The following is a 13963-nucleotide window of genomic DNA, read 5'->3' as shown; positions in this document are numbered from 1 at the left end:
TTTTCAGTTTACGTAATTTTAATTTTAAAATTAATAATTTAAATTATTTTCTAGGATTTTAATTTTGAATATTGTAATTATAATAAATTTTATTTATTCTAATTATTTTACTAAAATTAAAATCATGAATTAATTTAAATACGACTGAAATTAAATTAAACTTTTGGATTCAATTATAAATTTATATGAGCTTTAAATTTTAATTAAATTTGTATGTTTCCGGTTAGACTTGAAATACATTTTTATGTTTAAAATTAGTAAAGCATATGAATTTATTGGTTTGAGTGGGAGCCCTTTTAGTCATAAAACTCTTGATTAGGTCTACAAATCCTTAAGGTTAAAACAACTTGATTAGAATTAATAAGGACTGAATAATTGGTAGATTATTGGTGCCCTTGATTAATTGCTGCAAATGTTTACGTGATGCATAATGTGTTTTACTAACCAGCTATGTGGGCCATTCATGATAATGAATGGGTGAATGGTATATATTGTATATGTACTGTTTTGCAGGTTATGAAGTGACTAGTATGGCCCAAATAGGATAGAAAATATGGTCTGCGTACCATTAATTTGAATGTAATTGGTCTAAAGTACCAAAGTTATTTTTCAATTCAAATATGGTCTGCGTACCATCAAATAGTTGTAATTAGTTATAGCTTATCCTATTTGAAGAAAATGGTGCCTCCCACGGAGATTTTCAAGACGGACTTTGAAGTCAAAGCTTCAAGATGAAGTCGGGCCATACTAGATCACATTTATCTTATGCATGTTTTAAGTTATTTATTGCTTTTAAATATGTCTTAAAATGCATGAGATCAAAAGCTTGATTATGTTGCATGATTAAGGATTTTAGTTCACTTAAAATCTAACCAACATAGTAAGAGCCTTAAGTTCCAAACTTAAAAATTGAGTTAAAAGGTGCCATGCCAAAATATACACTTGCTTGGATATCCTTTACATCAATCTAGTAATAGTTTTCGCTCAGCGAGGTGTTACTTATTGGTCCTAAAGGGGCAAGGTACACAAATAATTGTGAGTACATGTTAGTTTTGGTGAAACTCAACGATATAAGTAAGGAGTCCTTTTATGTCGTGGCAAAATCGATAGGTTTACCTAATAAGTTCTTAGACGTACCTATCAACCAAGAATAGTTTCTAGACTATTAGCAAAAGGCTTTTGCTTACCTAAGATGTTTTAGGATTAAGTCGACAAACTGTGCTTAGTTCTTCAATGATTTTAGGATCTTGGAATCATTTTATTCACACCTGCCGGAACAATAAAATCGAATAAAATGCTAATAACTTGTTTGAATTGCATGGTTGCTTTAATTTCAAGTTATTATTCATGATAAATGTTTAGACTTTGCATGCTTCAATGTATGTTTTAATTATTGTTTATAATTAAATATCTTGCACTGCAATAAATCCTTTTAGAAAGGTAACAGTAAATTTCCTCGATTGGTAGTGAATCCAAGAACGATTCACGGAAATGAGAGAAATTAGCAATTTAAAATGTACGTTTCTTTTAGCGACTTTTTATGGTTGTTTTCGAATATCAAAATCGAATGGCAAACCAATTGGTGCTTGTGAATTCAAAATACAATGTAGTTTTGAGATCATAAAGCATTGAGTTTAATACGCTCAGCTTTACCAATGGTTAACAACCTAATATCTTTCTCCATTTAATTCTCGAATGAGTCTAGTCCCTAGACATTCGAATAGATCGATGCTTAGAGAACTTTAGAAGCTTCTGGTAAGATCATCTAGTTGAAACAAAATATTCAACATAAATTAAAATGGTAAAGAACCTTGTTGGTGACATTGGACATGTCTAACAAAGTATAAAAGTCAACACTAAAGAATTCAATTCTTAAGACTATAAGAAAGGGTACAAGAAATAGGAAAACGAGGAACAAATGAAAGGAATTTACGATTCCGTTTCTACCTATAAATTTATGTTTAAAGAGAAGTGACCTAGCAATCAAACTTCCTTGGTATCATATACCGCTTGAGGTTCTTACTTCGGTAATAACTCAAACAATGGAAGCTAGGATACACTAATGACCTACAAGTGGGAAATGAAGCATGGCAATGCTACATTAGTTGTAGGGTCATCTAGTTTGTTTTAAGTCCTTTCAAAGGCTGGAACTTAATGGCTATTTTGTTCCATAATCAACATACCTAAATTTCTGTTTTCAAACACAGAAAGACTCACATTCAAGAAAAACAAAAACAATGTTTGTTTGTTTATTTGAATGAAATAGTCAATTACAGGTTGAGTCAATATGCTTGATTAAAACAAACAACTCTTTAAAGAACTTTACTAGGTTCAAATCAACCCCTTGATTTGAGTTCCACTAATCTTTGGCACTGTTGCTTAGACCATATCAACAAGTTAACATTCAAAAGCTCTATTTTGATAGACTTTTGAAAATTGATTGATTTCTAGATCAATTTAAGACAACTAGTCTTACTTGTTGAAAGTAACAAAAGATATGAACTATTGTTAGAACGCCTAGACAATAGAGTTCAAAGCTAAAGAAAGATTTTATGACTTTATTATTTCACATGGATTTGAGTGAATATAGGTTTATTTACTCAAATGTGATATAAATTTGAATCTGTTTGGCTAGTTCAAAGATTCAGAAGTATAAAATCCACTTGGCAAGAAATCATAAAGATCTAGGTTAGATCATGTTCATGATTACTTGAGACCAAATATGATCATCAATGATTGTGTGTTCACAATCTAGGTCCATAAGATATGGCATATCTTAGTTGGGATAATCGAAGCCAATTAGTACTTGATTCGATTAATGATGAATCATAAAGACTTTTCCTATAATTTCTAAAACAAAATGCTCAACTACCACCAAACTAAACCAAATTCGTCAAAGCTTTTGAAAAGTAATTTCAGAATAACTTTTCATAAAATATCTAGAGAGTTGCAAAACTCAGTGGGAGCTTAGTGTTTGTCATTCGACAAACTAAAGCCCAAGTATAGATATATGTTTCATTGTGATTTATTCAAATGAGACACAAGGGTATTGTTTCTACCACGAATTTTTGAGAACATAATGTTTGTTTGCTCGAAATAATGTCCTTTTGGAGATTCGTTTCCAAAATGACAAGTGGGAGAAAATAGACCTCGAAAGTCTTCGAGGCGAACAACAAACATAAACGGACATTCCGGAGGCTTTTCGAAGTGCTTCAGAAAATCCGAACTTATTCTTTAAGGACTTTAGAAGTGGCTTTAAAGAATAGACATCTCTTAGAAGACTTTACAAGTGCTTCAAGGAGAACAGAATATTCAAAGGACTTTCAAGTGGCTATTGATATTCTATTGTTTGATGTTCTATACCCAAGTAGGCATAGAATTCAAGTCACTGAAACTATGAGATTCTTCTATTAGATAGTGAAGAAACATAGAGATCAGGTCAATGAAACTATGAGATTCTTCTATTAAATAGTGAAGAAACCTACAACTTGCAGTCAAACTATTATCATGTAGATTAATGAGTTTGTGACTTGTAAGAAAGCTATGAAGAAACCCAGATTCCCTAAAATGGTTAGAGGCCATATATAGACTCAAATGTTTTAAATGGTTAAAGGCCATAAAACATACTCAATGTTTTGATGACAAAATTGAAATTTTGTTGATTTGCAAGAATAGGTTCACACCTATTGGTTGCAAGTTTGTTTTAAGGATAAAAACCATCAAACATGAAATTGTGTTCACACACAAAGCGTGATTAGTTGCTAAAGGTTACAAGCAAATTCATGGTGTGAATTGTGTTGAAACCTCATGCATAATCGTAATGCTCATGTCTATAATTCAAGCAATGATTGCATATTGGTACATATAGCAATTGAATGACAAAACGTATTCCTCAATCAAATGTTGGAATAAACTATGTACATGGTATGTCATAGGATTTGTGGATCCAAATAAATGCTTGAAAGAGAAAGCTAGCTTATAAAATCTAAGTACAGATTTAAGCAAGCAATTGGGGATTGCAATTATATTTTAATGAAACTAATAAGTACTTTAGTTTCATAAAATATACATGATTCTTATAGATATATAAGAAGTTTAGTGGGAGTACATAAAAACTTAATTGGTCCTATGTGTATCACACACATATCTCTCTATTGTAAAATAACATTCAAATGCTAATGACTTAGATTTGAGATTATTCATCAATGATGGACCATGGCGAAACTTAGTACATACTGGGTATTAAGATCTATTTACAAAGATCTTATGATATTGTTTTGGATTAAGTAATGGCATTTACTAAATCAAACACGAAAGTCTCCATTGGAGATATTCGACCCATGTGAATAAATCAAAGTAAAGGATGTTTGAACTATGTATAAGCATTTACTAAGTTAAACATCAAAGAGTCTAAATGAGATTCTTAACCTATATTATATGTCAAAGAATTTAGCTGAATTTAGTATCTACTGAAACTAGATAAGCTAAAGTTACATGAATAGAATTCAATTGGGAATTATTCTGCAAAAGAATTTATCATGTATGATATAATATGAGGATCGCCAAAAACGTATCATATGACTTTAGGCATGACGAACATATACCAATCTCTATTGATCTAAGTGAAGATCAACTAGATTGAGATCAAGAATACTTATGGTACTTGAAATGGTACATAGGAATAGTTCTTGATTCAAGGAAATAAAGATATGCTAAATATTGGTGCTACACGCATAAACACTGGCAAAGGATCAAGCAAGACCCTTTGGAGTTAACCATTGATAAGGACGAGCTATAAAGCATCGTGTTTTGAAAATGGCAACATGGGTTGTAGACCATGAGTTGTTGCGTGGGAAATTAAAATAATAATTTCTATGTTCTAAGATATAGTTGGAGAGTCTTCCACATATCTATGAACTGCTTGGATAGGTAAATCCAAACAAAGCATCACTAGCAACCTATACAGTTGAAGTAAAAGTAATTATTGCCTAAGAAGCAATAAAACAGGGTTGTTTAAAGTTCTTCACTGAACTTGGGTAGATCACCTATCTGCTGGCTTGATGGTTCTTCATTGAAAAATGCGTAGAACCACTCTTGAAGCAAGAAAAACGTCTGCTAACTTGATGGTTCTTCATTGCAAAATGAGTAAAACCACCATCGAAGTAAGAAAGACTAGATCACATAATAAACAAACTCGAAAAGATCTTATCATCATATCTCAAAGAACATTCGATGAAAAGGATGTTAAGATTGGCAAAGCATGATAACTAAACCTATGCAACAAGTGAGAAGCAACACTCACATTGTCGCACTGGAAATCAAGCATAGCTTTGAATTCCATGAACTGTTTTAAAGATGGGTTTGAGGCCCATGGTTGTAAAACATTAGGGTTGAACATTTATCATATATGAAATGTATTTTCATATTCCATTTAATCTTGGTTTAGTATTAAATGATGAGTCCCTTCAATTTGACGATATATTCAAGATAGACTGTCAGGACCAGTCCTGTGACTAAGAAATGTCTATCAAGTGAACTTGAATGTCAAAGGTTGAAAATGGTCCCTAGTCGGAGTTTTCTATAAAATTGGACGAATAGAAAACGTTAGACGACTAGAATGCAAGATGACTAGTAGTTCTGTTTCTTGAACTATGTGGACATGGCAATGTCATAATCATTTGCATAGATACTTACTTTGGGAAGACTAGTATCGGACAAGACCTATGAAATTTTACTGTAAGAGATGAAAATCTGTCATAAGTAAATTTCATTAAAATTATTAGACACTAAATCCTCAATACCTGAGTGATTTGAGATTACTTGTTTGAGAACTGGTTGCTTTGACGTTGACCAACCGTCGCACCGTAAAAGGAGGCTATAAAGGCAACGCTCAGGTAATCACCTATCAAACGAAGTCTAATCTCAAGATCGCAAGATTGGGATTGTCCTCCCATAAATCGGGATGAGATGCTTAAAAGTTGTACAAGGCCACTCGGAGAGCTAGAAACTGTGAAATGCATGGCCGTGCTCGGATGAATCATAGGCTATGATTATCTGTCTATTTGATCAGTTGAACTCTGAAACCGAGAAACACCTCTGGACATAATAAGGATGACAACTCTTACCTTATGTTCAAGAGCAAGCATCGAGCGACAAAGAAATTAGGAAATGCACACTTGTCCCTAAGGACAAGTGGGAGACTGAAGGAAATAATGCCCTTGGTCCAAGTATGCATTCTATGTTAAGTCTAATAAATGCGGTTCAGTATTAATTAACAAGTTAATAATTCAGTGAGATCAAGTGAGCTGAATGCCTAGCTAGAGGCCGCTTCAGTTCAAGTGGAATTAATAATATTAATCCACAGCTTACTCTTGACTGAACCCGTAGGGTCACACAAATAGTACGTAAACGGATCAAGTATTTAATGGCATTAGATACTCCATCTATGGATATTCGGAATCGACGGATCTTGGTTTCAGTGGGAGCTGAGATCGTCACAGGCAAGAAATGAATACTCCGGAAACGATGATATTGCCGGAAACGGAAATATGGATCGTATCGGAAATATAAATATTATCCAAGTCGTAGATGTTGCCGGAAACGGAAACATGGTACGTATCGGAAAATATTATCGGAAATGGAAATATTACCAGAATCGGAAATATTGCCGGAAACGGAAATATTGTCGGAATCGGAAATATTATCGGAATCGGAAAATAATTCCGGAAACGGAAATATTAAATATTTGTTCGAAACGGAAATTGATTCCGGAATCGGAAATATTAAATATTGTTCGTATCGGAAATGAATCCCGAACCGGGAATTTAATCGGAAGCGTATCGTACGAATTAGCATCGGACGAGGCCTGCCGGACGAAGGCCCAGCACGAAGTCGGGCCATCGCCCAGCAAGCCAAACGCGCGCCCAGCCAAGGCAGCGCCCAGGCCCACCGCAAGGCAGGCCCAGCGCGCGCCTAAGGCCATGGGCCTCGCTGCGTGGGCTGCTGCTCGCACGCACGCATGGGCGGCCCTCGTGGCTGCCGTGTGTGTGTGTGAGTTTGTGTTCATGCACGATTCCTAAAACTATTAGAATTAGTATATGATTAAATTCCTATTCCTAAAAGGATAAATTAATTAATTAGAGTTCTTATAGGATTCTAAGTTTAATTAATTCGTATCCTACTAGGATTCCAATTCCCTTTCCATAACTCTATAAATACGTGCCTAGGGTCACATATTTTCAGAGATTAATTCAAGTATTCAAAGTGAGTTTTAAGAGAAAAATTCAGCCACATTCCTTGCTCAATAGTGCCGAAAATTCTAGTACCTTAAGGGCGATTCTAGTTGGTCAATCTTAAGGCGGATCCGGACGTGTTGTGGACTATCTACGGAGGGACGACACTTGGAGTCCTAAAAGACTTGTTCTTGTTCGGTTCGGGCGCAGCTAGGGAAGGCACGCAACAATGAGTATGCATCTAATTTATGCTATATGATTATGTGTAAATAATATGTATTCCTGGCTTAATGGTTGTTTCCGCATGATTTATGAATTGTCATATGTATCATAACCTAACAATAGAGTATGAGATTGTTGTGAAAAAAGTGCTAACAATTGATCGATAATGGCTAATTAATGACAAATGCATTATTTCACAGTTCTAATATTAAAAATGCTAACTGTTGATCGATAATGGCTAATTCTTGGAATGTACTGTGTATACACCAAGATTATTAACTAAAAAATATACTAAGAATCTACTTCAATATCACAATAATATATTTACAATATGACAATAATATGTTTAAAATAATAATAAAAAAAATTAAACTAGGTTGGACAAAACATCTTTTTAATTATTTAAAATATTTTAACATCTCTTAGAATGCATTAAAATATTGAACTTAAATTTACTAATGACCAATTGCATGTATTGTCCATTTGAATTTAAAATATGTGTCTTATATTGACTGTGGATATGTATAACGAATATTTACCTTTGCTTTAATATTTGAAGAAGCATTTATCAATGTTGTGTAAAATATGCTCATTGAATAAAAAATTGTTTAATAACTTTGTATTTTTCTTTCTCGAATTTTAAATTTCTACGTATCCTTTTATTTAATAGTTCCTAAATCTTTCAAATGAAAAACAATTTTAAGAATTTTATAGTTTCATTTTATATTATTAGTTTATTTGTATTTGATTATTTGATGGGTAATATATTTGCCTTTATTTTACATTATAATCTAATGAAAAATCTTTGCGCACAATTTTGGATAACGAAATTTATGTGGAGTTATATCGCTCACTGATTTGTCGCTCTTATACTTGATTCTATAAAAGAAATTTCTCTATCTCCCAGCATGCCTATTTTTTCTATTAAGTTATAATATACTCCCTCCGTCTCTTTTTGTTTTTTACGTTTGGTATTTTTCACGCGTTTTAACGAATAATTAATTTGCATTGAAATCCCTCAAATTTTTTATTTAAACGAGATAAATTACGTTTATTTATAATGTTTTCACTTTTATCAAACTTCTGATATTGGGAAATGAGAAAAATTTAATGTCCCAATGGAAAAGTGTGAGAGATTAAATGACCCAATGAATTTGATTGGTTAAAATAATGATTGGACACAAATTTTGATATTATACTAAGTTATTTATGTGATAATATAAAAGGAAATGTAAAGAACATTTTGAAATACCCAAAAGGGAAAACGTAAAAAAACAAAAAGAGACGGAGGGAGTATAAGCTTACAATAACTTATCGCATCTAAACTCCGTGAAAAGACTATTGCAATGATTAAATTTGGACGGAGATATTACATATTATAATTTTTTGTTTATTTACTCAATTATTATAATAAGACATTGGCTTTGTAGAAGACTTTATAGTAGAATTTTAAAATTCAAAACTCTCTTACCCAAAAAAAAAAAATTAGTCCAGGGGTGGGTGTGAGGTGTGTGTGGATACACAGGTCAGTGATAGATCAAGGATGAGTTATATTTTTTACCCTTTAGTAAGGAGATTGACAAGGGTGAGTATCTTTACTATTGTGGGTGACAAGGATATAGATGAGAATTATAGACGAGTACAAGTACGGATACACCAACCAACCTCAAAATCATGACAGATGAATAAAGGAAATAGTGAGTAGGTGTTTAGTGATCGGGTAATGATGTAAATATAAAACGATTAAATAGGTGTGACTATCGAAGTGAAAGGTGGATGAGAAACACTTGATTGACACATGTGTTGAATAGATGAAAATAATTTTGTTTATGTACCCTTATTTGTTTTTCCTTTTTTAATAAATAAGACACCAAACGGGGTAATAAAAATTTTTATCCATCATTAATTTTAATTTGGGAATATCTATAAGGTATATGTGTCCAAAGTATTGTGTAATCAGACAATCAAATTGTGAAAAGAGTTTTAAAATTAAAAACTCTCTTACCAAAAGAATATTGTTGAGTCCAGCTGTCTACGGCAAGGTTTGACACATGTAATGAATGGGGATGAAAATAATTGTGTTTAGGTACCCTTATTTGTTTTCTATTTGTATTAAACAACACACCAAATGGGACAAAAACAAATTTATCCATCATTAGTTTTAATTAGGAGAATATCTTTAAGTTATATGTGTCCAAAGTATAATCTAATCAGACAACCAAGTTGTCAAATACTCTAGAATAGAGTTTTAAAATTAAAAAATCTCTTACCAGAAAATATTGTTGGGTCCATCCTTTTAGAGCTAGGTTTGACACATGTGATGAGTGAGAATGAAAATAATTTTGTCTATGTATCTTTATTTGTTTTTTGTTTTTAATAAATAAGACACCGAATGGGGCACTAACAAATTTATCCATAATTAGCTTTAATTAGGAAAATATTTTTAAGTTACATGTGTCAAAAGTATAATGTAATCAGACAAACAAATTGTCACATACTCTTACAGTTTTAAAAGTCAAAACTTTGTTATCAAAAAATAATGTCAAGATCAGTTGTCTAGGGCTTGGTTTGAGGCGGGTGTGGATACACGGACGTGTGATGAAGCAAAGTTAATTTATTTTCCGCCCGCGAGACGGGGATTAGGACGGAGATGAGTATCATACCTATCGTGGTGGCGAGTATGGGGATGAAAATTTTTGGCAGGTACAGGTGTTGAGAGACCAACCCACCCCGCTTCAAAGTTATCTCTAGCTGAACAAGGTATATGGTGGAGTGGGTATTAAATGATCGGCTAATGATGTAAATGGTAGGGGAGTATTAAGTGGGTATGACTATCGAAGTAAAGAGCGGATGGGAATAAATTTATGTTTGACATGGGTTAAAGGGGAAAAGCATAAATTTATCTATGAACCCTTATTATCATTTTTTTAATTTTTTTTTGAGTTTGTTAAATAAATAAGACAAGGAATGAGGCAATAACAGATCTATTCATCATTAGTTTCAATAATAATATTATCTATAAGCTCTATTTTGATGATAATTGCCTATAGCTACAGTTTAGTAAAAGTTTAGATATAAGCTTACAATAATTTATCGCATCTAACTCCGTGAAAAGACTATTGCAATGATTAAATTTGGACGGAGATATTACATATTATAATTTTTTGTTTATTTACTCAATTATTATAATAAGACATTGGCTTTGCAGAAGACTTTATAGTAGAATTTTAAAATTCAAAACTCTCTTACCAAAAAAAAAAAAAATAGTCCAGGGGTGGGTGTGAGGTGTGTGTGGATACACAGGTCAGTGATAGATCGAGGATGAGTTATATTTTTTACCCTTTAATAAGAAGATTGACATGGGTGAGTATCTTTACTATTGTGGGTGACAAGGATATAGATGAGAATTATAGACGAGTACAAGTACGGATACACCAACCAACCTCAAAATCATGACAGATGAATAAAGGAAATAGTGAGTAGGTGTTTAGTGATCGGGTAATGATGTAAATATAAAACGATTAAATAGGTGTGACTATCGAAGTGAAAGGTGGATGAGAAACACTTGATTGACACATGTGTTGAATAGATGAAAATAATTTTGTTTATGTACCCTTATTTTTTTTTCCTTTTTTAATAAATAAGACACCAAACGGGGTAATAAAAAAATTTATCCATCATTAATTTTAATTTGGGAATATCTATAAGGTATATGTGTCCAAAGTATTGTGTAATCAGACAATCAAATTGTGAAAAGAGTTTTAAAATTAAAAACTCTCTTACCAAAAGAATATTGTTGAGTCCAGCTGTCTACGGCAAGGTTTGACACATATAATGAATGGGGATGAAAATAATTGTGTTTAGGTACCCTTATTTGTTTTCTATTTGTATTAAACAACACACCAAATGGGACAAAAACAAATTTATCCATCATTAGTTTTAATTAGGAGAATATCTTTAAGTTATATGTGTCCAAAGTATAATCTAATCAGACAACCAAGTTGTCAAATACTCTAGAATAGAGTTTTAAAATTAAAAAATCTCTTACCAGAAAATATTGTTGGGTCCATCCTTTTAGAGCTAGGTTTGACACATGTGATGAGTGAGAATGAAAATAATTTTGTCTATGTATCTTTATTTGTTTTTTGTTTTTGATAAATAAGACACCGAATGGGGCAATAAAAAATTTATCCATAATTAGCTTTAATTAGGAAAATATTTATAAGTTACATGTGTCAAAAGTATAATGTAATCAGACAAACAAATTGTCACATACTCTTACAGTTTTAAAAGTCAAAACTTTGTTATCAAAAAATAATGTCAAGATCAGTTGTCTAGGGCTTGGTTTGAGGCGGGTGTGGATACACGGACGGGTGATGAAGCAAAGTTAATTTATTTTCCGCCCGCGAGACGGGGATTAGGACGGAGATGAGTATCATACCTATCGTGGTGGCGAGTATGGGGATGAAAATTTTAGGTAGGTACAGGTGTTGAGAGACCAACCCACCACGCTTCAAAGTTATCTCTAGATGAACAAGGTATATGGTGGAGTGGGTATTAAATGATCGGCTAATGATGTAAATGGTAGGGGAGTATTAAGTGGGTATGACTATCGAAGTAAAGAGCGGATGGGAATAAATTTATGTTTGACATGGGTTAAAGGGGAAAAGCATAAATTTATCTATGAACCCTTATTATCATTTTTTTAATTTTTTTTTGAGTTTGTTAAATAAATAAGACAAGGAATGAGGCAATAACAGATCTATTCATCATTAGTTTCAATAATAATATTATCTATAAGCTCTATTTTGATGATAATTTCCTATCGCTACAGTTTAGTAAAAGTTTAGATATGCAAATTCAATATTCATATCATAAATCGTGCATCGCACAGGTACTATACTAGTGATTAACTATAATAAAGGTGGTGCATATGGGGGTGTGCAGAAATTGATCGCGCGACCTGAATCTTGTCTGGAACCGGATCTGAATTGTTTGGACCGGATTGCTAGATTCAGGACCGGATACCAGTCCAACAAAATAAGTGATTTCAGGTTCTGATCCGGACCGGACAAAAATCAGAAAAATTCAATCTAGACCTGAAACCCGGTTTAAAGGTATGTATAAACTTTTTTATTTAATCTAGGAAGTGGGAAAAGCCAAAATCTTTACCCCAATTTACCTGAATTATACTAGTCTTGTATGGACATGGTGGGCCTTTTAACCAAATTGGTAAAAAAGTGGATGTTAAGCGACAAATTGGTAAAAAAAAGTGTCTCAGGCGACAATTTGGTAAATTTAAACTTCAACGGCGACGAATAAGTCACAAAACCGATCGGATTAGAAAACCTAATCGCGTGACTTACACGCTCTTAATATTGTTTTTTTCCGATGTTTTTCTTTATTTTTCCGCAACTTATTTTTTTGTAAAAAAAAGATTCGTAATTAATTTCCTCCCCTTTTCCTTCCTTTTCATTTTCTCTCTCTTCTCCTTCTCTTCCATTTTTGTGCTTACCCATCATTGCTAAAGAATTACTGAGTCAACTCAACAAAAATAAGGGAAGAGTATCATTAACACAAGGATTTGGCATGGTAAAGGTGAATTTCGGAGTTAATTTCTTGCTTTTGTCTTTTCAAATGCCAATTTTTAATGGTGGTTGATGTTTGATTATGACTGGTTGGTTATGAAAATTGGTCGCTTGTAATCGAAAATTCAGGATTTAAGATTTTGATTACTAGCTTGATTGTGAAAATTGGGGTTTAAAAATTAGGGTTATTATAATTATGCTTGTTTAATTGATGAAATTCAGGAATTTTTTTGTGTTCAAATAAGGAAACAAGACTATAATTATGGGACGCCCGATTTGAAAAATATGACTATAATTTTGGGACGGAGGGATTAGTAATCAGGGAAAAAGATGGCCTAAGAAGCTATTCTCTCCGTTTCTTTTTGTTTGTCAGGTTTGAACTTTTACATGTTTATTAACGTATAATAAAGATTCTTTTCTTTTTTTTAATTAAAAAAATAAACCCAAGTAAAACCTCAATCCCTAATCATTACAACAACCAATAAGATTGTTTTATTTATCAAAATGAACCAATAATGAAAAAGCACAAAGATTGCTAACTTAACATACTTGGGAAATTGCAAAGATATTTAACGAGTTGAAAAAATTGGACCAATTAAAATTAAAAGATGGTACAAAAAATGATAGTATAATAAGGGACTCGTTACCAAACACATTTTTTGGCTGTTTGACCAAATTAAAAAGCTAAAGCCAAAAGCCAATGAAAAGCTAGCTAAAAGTCATTTGCCAAACACGTATGTGACTTTTGTTTTCCGGATCACTTTAATTTTTGTCAGAAATCAATTGAATCAGATCTAAGGGTGAGTTTATCCCTAGTCTTGAAAGGAGTCTTGAGGTGAGTCTTAAGCCTAAATCTTGGGATAATGTGGTAAAAGACTACACCAAGTCTTGAAGTGAGTTTGAAAATTCAAGACTCACTCA

This window comes from Spinacia oleracea, chromosome 5 (assembly GCF_020520425.1).
Source record: "Spinacia oleracea cultivar Varoflay chromosome 5, BTI_SOV_V1, whole genome shotgun sequence".
Taxonomy (NCBI): domain Eukaryota; kingdom Viridiplantae; phylum Streptophyta; class Magnoliopsida; order Caryophyllales; family Amaranthaceae; genus Spinacia; species Spinacia oleracea.
This window is presented reverse-complemented; position numbering follows the sequence as displayed.